This window comes from Tachypleus tridentatus, chromosome 13 (assembly GCF_004210375.1).
Source record: "Tachypleus tridentatus isolate NWPU-2018 chromosome 13, ASM421037v1, whole genome shotgun sequence".
Classification (NCBI taxonomy): Eukaryota; Metazoa; Arthropoda; class Merostomata; order Xiphosura; family Limulidae; genus Tachypleus; species Tachypleus tridentatus.
In genome coordinates this window covers 157,430,458-157,445,220 of record NC_134837.1, presented here as the reverse complement: position 1 = coordinate 157,445,220, position 14,763 = coordinate 157,430,458, and the positions used below count along the sequence as shown (strand labels likewise).

The 14,763-nt window shown below is 33.8% G+C and overlaps 1 long non-coding RNA gene across 1 annotated transcript in view; it reads right to left on the bottom strand.

The window, feature by feature from the left end:
* LOC143238835 (uncharacterized) overlaps positions 1–14,261 on the bottom strand; it is a 70,448-nt gene extending 56,187 nt beyond the window's left edge. Inside the window, exon 1 of the long non-coding RNA XR_013020798.1 lies at positions 13,628–14,261. This is a non-coding gene — a long non-coding RNA (uncharacterized LOC143238835). The remainder of the gene's footprint in view (positions 1–13,627) is intronic.
* Between the last annotated feature and the right edge of the window lie 502 nt (positions 14,262–14,763).

The window sequence follows — 14,763 nt, the reverse complement described above, 5'->3', positions numbered from 1 at the left end:
ACCGTTGGGATAAGTGTGTGCGTTGGGGAGGAGAGTACTTTGAAGGAGTCCCAGACCTGTAACTTCTAAATAAAGTACATTTTGTTTTATGACGTCAGTCCGCGTATTTTTTGAACAGCCCTCGTATGTTGTTGCTAGTGGCAAAGCAAACAGGATATGAGGTTCTATCTATAAGAATAAGGAGAAGAGAGAGGATTTTCATTTTTCTTTAATTTCAAAAAGTTTCTAAAAAACATTTTGGATAAGAGTAGATTCTACATTATTATACAACAAACAACAACAGTATTTATTATTACATTAAGTTTCCAAAGCCAAATATATCTGCGAATTTTATTTTTAAAAATACAAAAGAACTTCTTTGAAGACTTTTTAAAGTATAACAATAGTAAGAGTCCTGGCATATACTATTCTTTGTTATTGTTGTTGTTTTTGTTTGTAAAACTTCTCATATACGGTTCTAATATTATCTCTAACAAACCTGTCTTCATGAATCATTTCACAAGTTCTGCTATACACATTTAAATAATGAGTTTATAAACGGCAGATAATAAAACAACTAATATCCATTTCTGTAAATATTTCCTTTCTTAGTTTGTTCTGAAATAGAAGCTATTCTTGTTTAGACTTGTTTACTAATTTATGTTCTTCCTCAAGACAAATTTATTTTACTAAGCCTACTTTCTGCAGAAAATTATTATTTTTATCTTTTAATAGTTGTGCTTCTTTGTTTTATAGTTAAGCATAAAGCTAAACAACGGATTATCTAAGTTCTGCTCACTACGGGTATCAAAACTCGATTTTTAATACTGTAACTCCGTAGATATATCGCCGTGCCACTGGGGGCCTCTTAGGAGTACATTTAAGTAAATATCCTATAAATTGTCATTTCTCATTTTCAATCACATAGTAAAATATTTTAGAATTTCATTTTTTAGTTATTACTTCAGTTTAGTTTAACGTGATTTTTGAAAACGTTCCGATTATATATATATATATATGTGTTAAATTTAAGAAATAAGCAGAAGACGTTTCACCATTTTTTATCTACTTTTGTTTAAATCCAACTTATAGCTTTGAATTGAATTTATTAACTTCTTTACTTATTAAGCAAACAATCTCTTATGAAACTGTAAAAAGTAGGACTATTTTGGTAGATAGTGGGATATGTCATCAGATACGGAAATCTGGAAGCTTAAGAATAAGATACGTGGTTGTATAAGGGATCATCCAGGAAATATTTTGCTATGATATTTTAATGAACCGAGTGTTTGTTAAGACGTTTCCATCCTACCACAGCCGACCATCCCAACGCAATGGTAATTCTCTCTATCTTACTATAAGACTCCTCTCTTCTATTATCCCTTTACTACACACAGAAAAAAGTATTCGTATTTTTTGTCCCTTACACGATATTAATTCCTTCTTATTCACACCGTCAGGTGTCGTCATTTGAATCTCGAATTCATTTGATGGCAGGTTTTCGGATGTATTTGTACGTTTACAATTGTCCCTACTCCCTGCCCCAGTGGCACAGAGGGATATCTGCGGACTCACACCACTAAAAACAGATTATCTGTGGACAGAACACAGATAACCCATTGTGTAGCTTTGTGCTAAATTCCAAACAGAGCTTACAGCTCCTGTGTGTATGCGTACCAGATAGCAACACCTCCACAAAAACTTTTCTTACGGCTAAACTGTTGAACAATTGGTGCGTCATCAAAATCACATCCACACCTGCTAACCTTGTAACACCTCGTACATTTTGATACTTTACATTTGCTGATTAGCTTTCAACCCGACCTCGTTTCCATCTCGACGAGGACAAACACTCACATATTCTGGCTCGTTGTCTCGGTAGTATTTCAAAGGTTTCACAAAAAGTCCGGGAATGCCAGTATTCTAAACTACAACTGGTGTCTAAATTGAAGTTTAAAAAATCATCCAACTATATTGACAAAAATCAATCATAACTTCTTCGGATGTTACTCAAGTACAGATCAGCATGCATTTCTGAATTTCTTATAACTTTTCAGAAAAAAATACTAAATCCCAGATACGATTCCTACAAAGTGATTAACCATTCTGATTCCACTGAACCAGAGAGTGCTTGTTAAAATAGGTACCCATCATAAACCAACATATTCAAGGTTGTATAGTAATATTGACAGTCTTATACATATCAAATATAAGAATAATTTAATCAGTAATTTAATTTCTAGACCTTATTGTATTTAAGTGTTTATTATTCGTTTCACAAATCCACCGATAACATAAAAATATAATTATTAGGAATGTTTTTCCAGTTATATGTTACTAACACAACTATTAGCAATCATTGACTAAGTTGTCCACCCTCAAAGTTAGAATGTATAATGCGCCGAGAATAATGTTCTCTGTTGGATTACAAAACGTAGGTAAACAGAACTGCTCGTTAAGAAAAACACAGGAAGACGTATATGTGAATTGTTCCCAAATGTTTTTAAACTTCTGTTGAGAACTAATTTTTGGTTTATCGGTTTGTTTGTTCTCATTGTCAATAACATTACATTGAATCACTGGTTCTCGAATAAAAGAGCAGTTCCACAACTGTTTGTATGTCTAATTCTACAAGCATCTACGAGTGCCCTAATCACCTGACCATGCCGGGCCGTTTACTAAAATTTGCAGTTTAAGAAGTTCGAGGACTAATGAATCATAACTCAGTAAGGCATTTGCAATTGTCTGAAAACTGTAAACTGCCTATTATGGTGAGAATAGGAAAGGAAGGATTCCAAGGTGTTTGCTGTTGTTGTTTTTTGAAGTTAAGCACGGGTAACGAAACCCGGGTTCTAACCTTGTAAATTCGTTTTGCAACTTGGGGAGGGGGGAGAGGCAGTGATCCTAAAGTGATTGTACCAGAGAAAACTCTTGTTAAGTTATACACGAAAATTTGTTGTTGTTTTTCAACACTTTCTGTGAAAAAAAACCACCAGAAATAACACTCGTATTTTAATGGTAACAAGTAAGGATGTTGTTAATTATGGCATCTGTGAGGAGTTTTTTTTAATACAGAACGTCTTTTTTTTAAAGTTACTTTTCATTTGTTGCAGAACTTACTATACGAACTTCGTTTTCATTTGTTTCTGCCCGTTAATTAGGAGGGTCGAAGGCTCGGATCCCCATCACACCAAACACGCTCGTCTTTTCAGCCATGGGGGCGTCATTATGTGACGGTCAATCTCACTATTCGTTAGTAAAAAAATAGCCCAAGAGTTGGTGGGTTGGTGGTGATGACTAGCTGCCTTCCTGCTAGTCTTACACTGCTTAATTAGGGACGGCTAGCGCAGAAAGCCCTCTTGTAGCTTTGCGCGAAATTCAAAAACAAACAAACAATGTTAATAAACTAGAACATTCCCGCTTTTTATTCTCAAAAGCAGTTTTTACAATAAGAGTATATATTGTTTTTTTTTTACTTCCAAAACTTCTTCACCTCTGATCCTCTTGAAAAATGAAGGATCATTCATTTTATGACACCCAGTGGAACAGCCATATATCTGCGGACTTACACCGCTAGAAACCAGGTCTCGATACGAGTGGTGAACGGAGCTTAAATAGCATATTGTATAGTTTTGTGCGTAACTCCAACCAACCACTAATTTTAGAGTAACGTAAATAATCAAGCCCGACATGGCCAGGTGGGTTGAGGCGTTCGACTCGTAATCTGAGGGTCGCGGGTTCGAATTCCTGTCTCACCAAACAGGCTCGTCCTTTCAGCTGTGGAGGCGTTGTAATGTGAACGTCAATCACACTAATCATTGGTAAAAGAGTAGCTCAAGAGTTGGCGATGGGTGATGTTGACTAACTGCCATCCCTCTGGTCTTACACTCCTAAATTAGAGACGGCTAACGCCGATAGACTTTGTGTAGCTTTGCGCGAAATTCAGAATACAAACAAACAGGCTCCGAGTCACGTCACAACTCATTTTATCTTATGTTGACATATCTTTATGGAGCTCCAATCGACACCAGTGTTCTTCACCAATGGACTTTTCTCAAGTTATCTGCTGGTTGCCTCTATTTTACCATCTTTGAAAACCATGAAATATGCACACTGTGATCCTTATCGCCATACTATTTGTTTTGTATGTTTTAATAAGTAGTTCTACTATTGGCACCATAGATTTCCTATTACTCTGAACCTGTTGGAGAGATGTTGGAAATATTTTGTTTTTAACGTTTTGTACTTAGTTTGTTTACCCTATTGTTAATTTGACTACAAGAAGGAAACTCCGCCTTACTGTCGTGGGTGAAATCTGATTTATATGCGTTGAGTCATTTTTGGGCGGAGGGAGTTTGAAATGCCAGGTGTAAAATGTTCAGACTATTTGTTACCATGGTAACAGAAGTGGCATGACCTAGTGGTTTGGACGCTCGGCCCATACTCTTCAGGTAGCGCGTTTGACTTCCATCCTTGAAGACACTCCCCATTTCAACAGTGGGAACGGTATAATGTGAAAACCAATCTTATGATTCCATTAGAGTAGTCCAAGAAGTAACAGTAAGTGGTGCTAACGTATAGTCTATCATTTCTGGCCCAGAGACTGCCTTCGCAGATATCCCTTGAGTAGCTTTGCGTAAGTTCAACAAATAAACAAACAAATGGAGCATTTTGCAACATTACATTTGCATCTCAGTTTCGAGACTAACACTCCTAATATCTATATGGGATTCAGAATAACTGATTTAAGCGTTTTCGAAAAATAGTGTGTTCTCAGTTCAAATTGGTTGGACTAGTTTTCGAAGTAAAATCCTATGAAAGTCACTGAATCTTCGTAAGTCATCCTTCTTTATTTTAGGATTATGATACACAGTTTGATTCCTAATAAAATAAGCAAACTTGCAAGAACTAGAAAGAAATTCACGATTTAACTAACTAAGAGCAGTTTAGTTAGTTTGTTTTTGAATTTCATGCAAAGCTACACGAGAGCTATCTGCGCTAGTCGTCCCTAATTTAGTAGTGTAAGAGTAGAGGGAAAGCAGCTAGTCATCACAACTCACTGCCAACTCTTGGGCTACTCTTTTACCAACGAATAGTGGAATTGACCGTCACATTATAACGTCTCCACGGCTGAAAGGGCGAACATATTTGGTGCGATGGGATTTAAACCCGCGACCCTCAGATTACGAGTCGAACGCCTTAACCCACCTGGCCATGTCGGGCTTGATTATTTACGTTACTCTAAAATTAGTGGTTGGTTGGAGTTACGCACAAAACTATACAATATGCTATTTAAGCTCCGTTCACCACTCGTATCGAGACCTGGTTTCTAGCGGTGTAAGTCCGCAGATATATGGCTGTTCCACTGGGTGTCATAAAATGGATGAGCCTTCATTTTTCAAGAGGATCAGAGGTGAAGAAGTTTTGGAAGTTAAAAAAAACAATATATACTCTTATTGTAAAAACATAAGATAAAATGAGTTGTGACGTGACTCGGAGCCTGTTTGTTTGTATTCTGAATTTCGCGCAAAGCTACACAAAGTCTATCGGCGTTAGCCGTCTCTAATTTAGGAGTGTAAGACCAGAGGGATGGCAGTTAGTCAACATCACCCATCGCCAACTCTTGAGCTACTCTTTTACCAATGATTAGTGTGATTGACGTTCACATTACAACGCCTCCACAGCTGAAAGGACGAGCCTGTTTGGTGAGACAGGAATTCGAACCCGCGACCCTCAGATTACGAGTCGAGTGCCTTAACGTTTGTTTGTTAACGTTAACAACAGTAAGATAATATACTAAGTAAAGTTGCATTAATTTATTTTGTTAAAAAGAAATTTTCATGATTACACTTCACTCTTTTTAATGTAACCTGTTAATTCAAAATGGTAATTTATGATCGTTATTTTATACTAATCATAAACAGATGAAACACTTTTGAACATTTCCATAATCTTGGAGATTTTGTCAGCTATATATATATATATCTCTGTGATTATGCTGAAAGGATATACAATTTATTAACCTTAAGACAAGTTGGTACCTTCAGACATTTCTTTAGTAGCTGTTCATTACAGCTTCAGCTAGATTATTTAATCAGCATTCTACACTAAAACGCTCCTTAACTAAATTATATATAACTTGGCCAAAAGTAGTTATGTGCCAGTTAAACTATCTGGCTACTTATTCTAGCAGCGTTGAGGGCATATGTTTTTTTGCAATGCCTTTAACTAAAGGTCTTCGATTTTTGTCTATCTTTATCTGTACGAAATATTTTCGCCAATACTTCTTCTATTTTTATTCAATAATTTTACACTGCTTTTCATTCATTTAAATAACTGAATTCACAAACTGAACAATGCAATATTCAGTAGATAACGACTACGTACGTTTTAAATTTAAGTTGTAGGACAGTACAAATAATTTCTGGAAGCTATCAGTCTATTATTCTACGATTGGTTTCAAAAGTGATGTAACGAAAATGTTTTCATCTAGTCGCTGCTGATTGGCTAGATCTGGGTTCCATCTAGTGACTCCAGTGAAAAGTATTTATAAAAGTAGTTAACATTTCTCTGGCTACATTGCAGTATACTATACACGAAATATGTTTAATGGTTGCAGCTGAAAAGTGTTTTCACACCATAGATATCAATGGTTCACATAACAGAGCTCTAAGTAATGATTCTGCCTGTTCACTGTTGGTCAGATTTGTGGAATATCATAGAATGAATAAATCTATTTAGAACACACATGCGAATTCAGATCTCTTAAACAGATGTCATTTACTTATTGCACGATTTACTGGTAATATTATCAATAATATAGTGGGATAATATCAGTAGGAAATTACTAGTAATACTTCTGTGGAAAGATTATCGTTTTTTTTCAGGTGTGTTTTTCCCCTCTTTTCCCAATATCCAAATACATTTTTACATAATACCTTCCTATTTACTTCTACAATTAAAACTGATAAGCTCTAAAATTTTGTAAAACTTTGGACTTTCACCTATTTATCTGTATGATTTTGTTTCTATACGTTTTGATATTTATAAAAAACAAAACTTATCAACTGTGAATCTATCAATTACAAAATTAACAAGAGTGTAAAGTGATAAAATTACTGAGGGAATTATTTATTCTAAGTTCTTCCACGTGAGACAAAAGTGGATGTCCCTCAATGTAATAAGTTCACAAATTGAAACTTTAAAATCTGGGGTTTGATTTTCGAGGTGTACAAAGAGAAGTTAATCCAGTTTGTAGCTTTGCGCTAAGAAAGCACACAAAAAATAAGTAATAATTTTAATTAATCTAGCTGGCACTTTAAATACTTATTACATTTATTTGTAAAATTTTGTGCGAAGTTACTCGAGAGCTATCTGCGCTATTGCCCTTAATTTAGAAGTACTAGATTAGAGGGAAATGCACTTAACCCATACAACCCACTGCCAACTGGTTGACTATTCTAAACAAAAAGTGGGATTCGTTATCAATTTATAATATCCACTCAACTTGTTTTATGTGTGGATATATTCTCCTATCCTTGAACTTTTGGTGGCATGCATCTAGAACATAAAGCAAATGTCAGATGCTGTAAGAAGTTTATAACTATAGGTTTTAAACCACAATACTAAACGTTACTGTATGTACTCTTTTCTTTCAATATACTAATAAGTATAAATAATTGATTCACATAAATAATAACAGAAGTTATGAATTGTTACATGTTGTTGTTGTTAAATTAAGCACAAAGCTACACAATAAGCTATCTGTGCTCTGCCCACCACGGGTATCGAAGCCCGGTTTTTAGCGTTGTAAGTTCACAAACATGCCTCCGTGCCATTGGGAGACAGTTACATACTCTTAAGAATAAAATACTAGTAATACATAAGATATAATAGACCTGAATTTTAATAGCAATTCGCAAAATACAATAATACATCGACATACGAAGTAGATGTGTTCCTGGAGCTTCGTTTATGGCCCAACACGGCCAGGTGGGTTAAGGCGTTCGACTTTAATCTGCGGGTTACGGGCGAATCCCCATCGCACCATCGTGGGGGCGTTATATGTGATGGTCAATCCCACTATTCGTTGGTAAAAGTGTAGCCCAAGAGTTGTTAGTGGATGGTGATGACTTATTGCCTGTCCTCTAGTCTTAGACTGCTAAGTTAGGGATGGCTAGCGCAGATAGCCCTCGTGTACCTTCGCGCGAAATTAAAAAACAAACAAACTCTTATTTCTTAAAAACGTGAACACATTCATTAGATTTTCTTTTTTAACAAGAGGTCCAGTTGTAAAGAAACTTTATTAGGATCTTCTTATGATATTGAAAAATCGTGCGAAGTTTCATCCAAATCGGACTTTAAAAGTGGTAAGAGTTTTGCGAACAGACGGGCATTAGCTTCTTATACATATACACATGAACAATTTATCCTAGTCCTGGAGCTTTTGTTCCAGAAAACGTTTAAATATTCAATCAGGTCAGTCAAAAATACCATCTGTTCGCTAATCTTGTAAAGTATTATAATAAAAATAAACCAATGAATACTCATATTACAAAAAATACCTTTAACACCTAAAATAAGAAGCTTATATTAACGATATATTACTGCATATCTGTTTATTGATGACACTGAGTTTAATGATGTTAATAAGATTCATCATCATTGCATGCCTTCCCTTAAAATGAAAGAACTTACCTATGTAGAGCAAAACATAAAACAATAAAGTGCAAAGGAACTGTGTTATATCAATATGCAACATTAACTCTAAACATTATAACAAAAATACTTAAAGTAAACTTTGTAATTCTTATAAATATACATAATGACATTTTATTATACAGTTATTCTCACTATTTACTTGTTTTTTAATTTAAGTCTGCATTTAATTTAACAACGCGTTTAAACTGTTGATTGGTTTCTTTCTGTTTATTGTTTCATTGTAATGTTCTTTGTATAAAATACTATCTATCATCTTTTCACATGTGTAAAACTTGCATAAATAACAATTTAAACTATTTTTTTACATTTTAAAAACACGGACAGAATGACTGACGTAACGAAAACTGATTATTCTAACTGGTTCAGATAGATATATGTAAATCAGATATGGGAAAATGACAGTCCCTGGTCCAAATTCTGTCCTAAACTTAATTGTATTTTAACCCTAAAGCTCAAAACAATTTGGTATATAATTATAAAAAAAACAAAAAAAAACAAATAGCACTTAAAGTCGATTTCGAAGAATGGAATCTTCTATATGTCTTAAACACGTATTCTTAAAATAAATATAAAGCTGAAATCAAGTGTTTTTAGAATATAATTCTTTAGTCCCCTTGTGGTACCAGGTTAGATCTTGTAGCTCACAAGTATTAGCACTTATAGCGAAGTTATACGGCTGTGCTCTAGATCAACGTCGTTTATGGAAAATAAGTTGTTTGAATTTTTATTGTGTACATGCATTTCATAAATTATTTACTACTTTTATAAAACATAAAATATGTGAGAATCAACCTAAAAATAGGTTTTAACTTTCCGATAAGAACATTACTTGCAAATAACAGAGAAATTCATCATGAAATTTTTAACTCTGACTCAATTGAAAACAGAGACAAACAGTTATGTAAAAACAAAGCGAAAAGTGATCTTTATTTGACAAGTTAAAAAAATCAAAGTTGAAAACTCTCAAAGTCAAATGAGATCTGGTATAGTTGAAAATAATCTGAACAAGACAAATAGTTGAAAGCTGTTTAAAGGAAACAAAAAAACGTAATTTCTCAGATAGTACCTACATCACGATCATTTTAAAATTAAAATGGCAAGAAGACAGCCTCGATGTGCTCTCAAAACTCTAAACATTTGATCTCAGCTTAACATTACTGATGTTAGATCAGATAGTCGTCCACTGATTAATCTGACAATAAAAAATAGTAACTGAAAGTGCAGGAGTAACAGGAGAAACGTTTATCTGGAACTGAACTAAGTCAAGAACAGGTCAAGAAAATACAATACAAGACGGTATTTATTTGATACAAAACAAAAACAGATTGAGAACTGTTCACAAAGATACATTACAGCATTGTTTTCTAAATGAAGACGGTTCTCATCAGAAGTTCTGAAGAATATCTTAGTAATAACTAATTATACAAGTGGGTAATAAAAGCACCTATATATAAAAACTAGTGCTACAGAAAGCACGCAGTATTGTAATATACTTAGTACTGCTGCAACCTCTTTCATGGAAAACTTAAAGTAACACCAGAGAAGAACGACCTATAATACTCAGTGTAGCACTGCGTGTCCATGGGTCTAGCCTTCTAGTAATATGCTCAGGATGTTTAAGGAGGTGGTTCGCGTCTTTCTTAGTTGTGTTATTGAATATTGGAGTGAGAGAGATTTACGTTATCTCACCAACAGGAACATATGTGCAAACAAATATCTGATCCCTACTTTTGGTTGGAAGAATGAAGAAATACAGAGAATAACTCATTTTCAGGCTATACATTGACGCAAAGTGGAGCTGGCGAAATGCCTCATGTCACAATGAGATTTACTTCCGCCTAACGTGTCTCCCTCTTCAATGCTCCATCTAAGTTGTTCCCCGTGACGGTGAGATAGCCCTATACCATTAACCTGCAAGTCTCTACACATATCCTCAGTCATCTGTACTTTCTAGGAACCTGGCTTCGATACCCGTGGTGGGCAGAGTACAGATAGCCCTTTGTGTAGCTTTATCCTTAATAACAAACAACAACTGCGCTTTCTAACTACCAACCAAGGTATATCTTGCTGTTAGCATGATTATGTTGGCTCTACTAAAAGGGTTGCAAATACACCTAGTGTGCTGGAACACAATCAAACAAGTGTTTAACTGGTTTAAGATCCGAACAAAGGTCAATGATGAACATATCCTCCGTATAAAAGGGTTTGATTTGGTTTGTTTTCAGTTTCGCTCAAAACTTCACGAGGGCTATCTACGCTAGCTGTCCCTAATTTAGTATTAAAATACAAGAGAGAAGGCAATTAGTCATGGATACCCACCGCCAACACTTGGGCTACTCTTTTGCTAATAGATAGTGTGATTGATAGAAACTTATAACGCCCCCACGGCTAAAAGAGCGGTGAAATGGAAATTCGAACCTGCGACCCACAGATTTCGAGCCAAGCGCCCTAACCACCTGGCCGTCTAAATGGGAGTTTGTTCATTCACAAACTTATGTCAGAGATTAACAATGTAAATTCTGCTTTTAAGTCACGCTGGGTTTTAAACTAATGTCGGATTTTTTATAAATGGATGGGCTAGATATTACATATTTAACACTTAAAATGATGCTTAATAATATATATTATAGTTACCAGTTCATCTAGTTTGTATCACTGGGAATCAGGTCAGTTACGAAGGGTTTATAATGTTAAATGGTAAGTTACGAAGAGTTTACAATATGAAATGGTAAGTTACGAAGGGTTAATAATGTGAAATGGTAAGTTACGAAGGGTTAATAATGTGAAATGGTAAGTTACGAAGCTGGGAAAGCATCCTCATAAAAATAATGTTATAAATTCTTCAATATATAAACAAAGCTCCAGGAACACATCTACTTCGTATGTCGATGTATTATTGTATTTTGCGAATTGTTATTAAAATTCAGGTCTATTATACCTCATGTATTACTAGTATTTTATTCTTAAGAATACGTAACTGCTCCGTAGTGGCATAGCGGTATGTATATGGATTCACACCCTTAAAAACCGGGGTTCGTCACTGAGAATTGTTAGAGTACACATAGCCTCTTGTAAAGCTTTGAGCTTAATTATAAACAAACTAATCTCATAAACAGTTATTTTGCTGATATTATTTTAAAAAAACGTTACTGTAAACTTATTCTAGTTCAGTTTAGAAATGCTTAAGAAATATAAGTCAAATATTCTATATAGTAGTCTCTTGAACGAATGCAAACATTAAAACATGCTACCTCTTGGTTTGAATCCTAAAGTTTCTATGCCCCATTTCTGTTCCTCCATAGTTTAGGGAATATTATAAAGGTAAAAATAATTGATAAATTTTGAAACTAGACAAAATAATATTTTATTCGCATTTTTAATACTAAAGCTCATAGAAGGTTTTAGTTCATTAAAAACCAAATAAATAGTTTAGACTTCTTACATTTTAAAAGTTTAATTAAAAGACAGAATAACGATATTCTCATAGAATGTCAGAAAAATAAAACAACTCTTTAAATTATACAAGTTAAAAGGACAGTAAAGGTATACAATTCATGACAGAACAACCAGATGACTCGGTTTCAAAATTTGTTCTGAACGACACTGAAAAGAAAGTTTTAGTCCATAACTTAAAATTTAATATATTCAAAACAAGTTGAAGTTTAAAGATTATTTTATACAAGATGAGCAGTTTTTGCAATAGTTGCCTTATGAATTTCTCTAGTTAATTCGGGTTAGTCGTTTAGTGTATATTCATGCTTACCAACAAAACAAAATACGAGAGAGACTGGGTTTTAGCCGATTTTTTGAAGGCATGTAATATATTTTGAAAGACAGTTTAGCACGACAATTGACGTTTTATAGCATTGCTTATTGTGCTAGCTTTAACGTTGAATCATTGTGCACGAATATATCTTAAGAATAATTTATGCATTTATGTGCTGATTTGATTTTTATAACAACTTTGAGAATGATCTGAGAATTTCTAAACCTGCATTTTTGAAATTGATAAAATTTTCAGCTTAAATACATTGCTTTCTCTTTGATGGTGACCTTTATGATGGAACTAATGGCATGGCTATGAGTTGTAGTTCGACTGATTTTTGACCAATTTTTTTCTTTATTGTTATGAAAAGCATTGGAATGAAGAACGTACACAGTTTTCTAAATTGCTAGACTACACTTTCATAACCTTTACAAAGTCTGATTATGTTTATCGACTTGAACGACGATTTTTGGATTAGATTAACAACAAATATAACAGTATAAAATTCGTTACTGAACATTAACAAAATCATAAACTATCATTTATGGATACGCGGATATTTAAGTGATGGTAACTTCAAACGTGAAATATAGCATTAAATTTGTTTTACCGGCGACTATTTTAACTTAATGGGTTTTATATATCATCTTTATTTAAAGAAAAATTTAATAAGATCTTATTTATTGGTACCAATGAAATTTAACATACTTATGAATTATTGCATAAATAATTAAATACATCAAAGAATTATTATGCAAAAAGTTTTCCAAAGCATATCATTGATTGAATATTTCTTTACTATCTGAACAAACAAAGGTTTAGTACACTTCTACGTAAAAATTCCTCTATACGTTTTAGTTGTAACTATGCCATATATTGTAAATATTCTCCAAATTTAAAAATCATTTATGAACAATACTTCGTAAGATGTATTCTCAAGCACAGATGAGATGTATTCTTAAATTAGTTGTCGCTTACAGATATATATATATATATATATATTAATTTAAGCACCATATTCCTTCACTGAAATAATCAAATATTGTCTGTAAATTTACTTTGACCTTGCTGTCACCAATTATATTGGTTCTACTAAAAGAAAACTGTGAAATAACGTGTAAGCTTAAGATCTTCGAACAAATAAAATGGATTGGAACTTACCGTAATGAGTGTGACATTAAGATCTTAGCAGAAGCTAATGATAAATAGGACTTCTGTACAAAAGAAAGCTTGCTCATATATCAACGGAGGTCAAAGATCAACTAAGTATTGTTTTTTTTTCTTTTTAAGTTAATGCTGATTTTATAAACACAATAGTTATTCTGCATAATTCAGAGCTAAGAATAGGTCAGAAGCTTTGAAGTCATTCCTTCTTGAGTTCGTGGCTGTAACGAGATCACAGTCATGACCCTTCACAACATGGCCAATTACCCTATGGCTAGGAAAAGGACTCCACCTAGAATTTATTACTCTCTTAGAAACCTTTCAATCTTTAGTGGACTTTTCCCTTTCCTTAAATGTTCATTCTATTTGTGAACAATGATATTTTCTCTCGTACAAAGGTATTTTAGACTTACGCTACACAAGAAGAATGTAGAAAAGTACACATGTCAAGAAAAATGGAAAAATGCACAATAATAAATACTGTGGTAATGGAATCAACATTTAACTTTACTAACTTTGTAGCATTCTCTGGTGCACTGATTGATGTTACAGGCAATAATTGCAGGGGATAGGTGCGGAAAGACATAAGTCAATGCTTTTCTTTGATTGGGAAGAGTTCTCACCTGAGTTTTTGAAGGAAATTTCCTTGCAAGTCTGAATAAGGATGGGAAAGGATAGTACCTATGTGCAGAAAAATAGCATAACCTCTACCAGAGCGCATGCGCTGTTCTTGTTATTAGTCATTATATACACAAAAAATAAAGAGGATATAACCAGAAAATAAATAGAAGACTAATATATACAGATTTGAAGAACCCCTATCGTGGTAAAGCTTTACATGACACCAATAAGGAATGACCTATTCAATAAGTAAACAAGACAACCAAAAGTTATCTATTGAAGGCCTAATTTTAATTGTTAAACCTTTTCGAAAGGTCGTACGTGCATGTACGTAAAACGTTTTGAAAATTTTAAGTGTACGTGAAAGTTCATCTGCTTAAACTGAAATAAAATTAATAGCTGACTTATATATGTTAAAAGAATCGCGTTATCAATTAGTTGGATGACCAACCCTATCTATACAAATACTCGTACACATAATCATTGAACAACTGGTTTGCTGTATGCTAGTA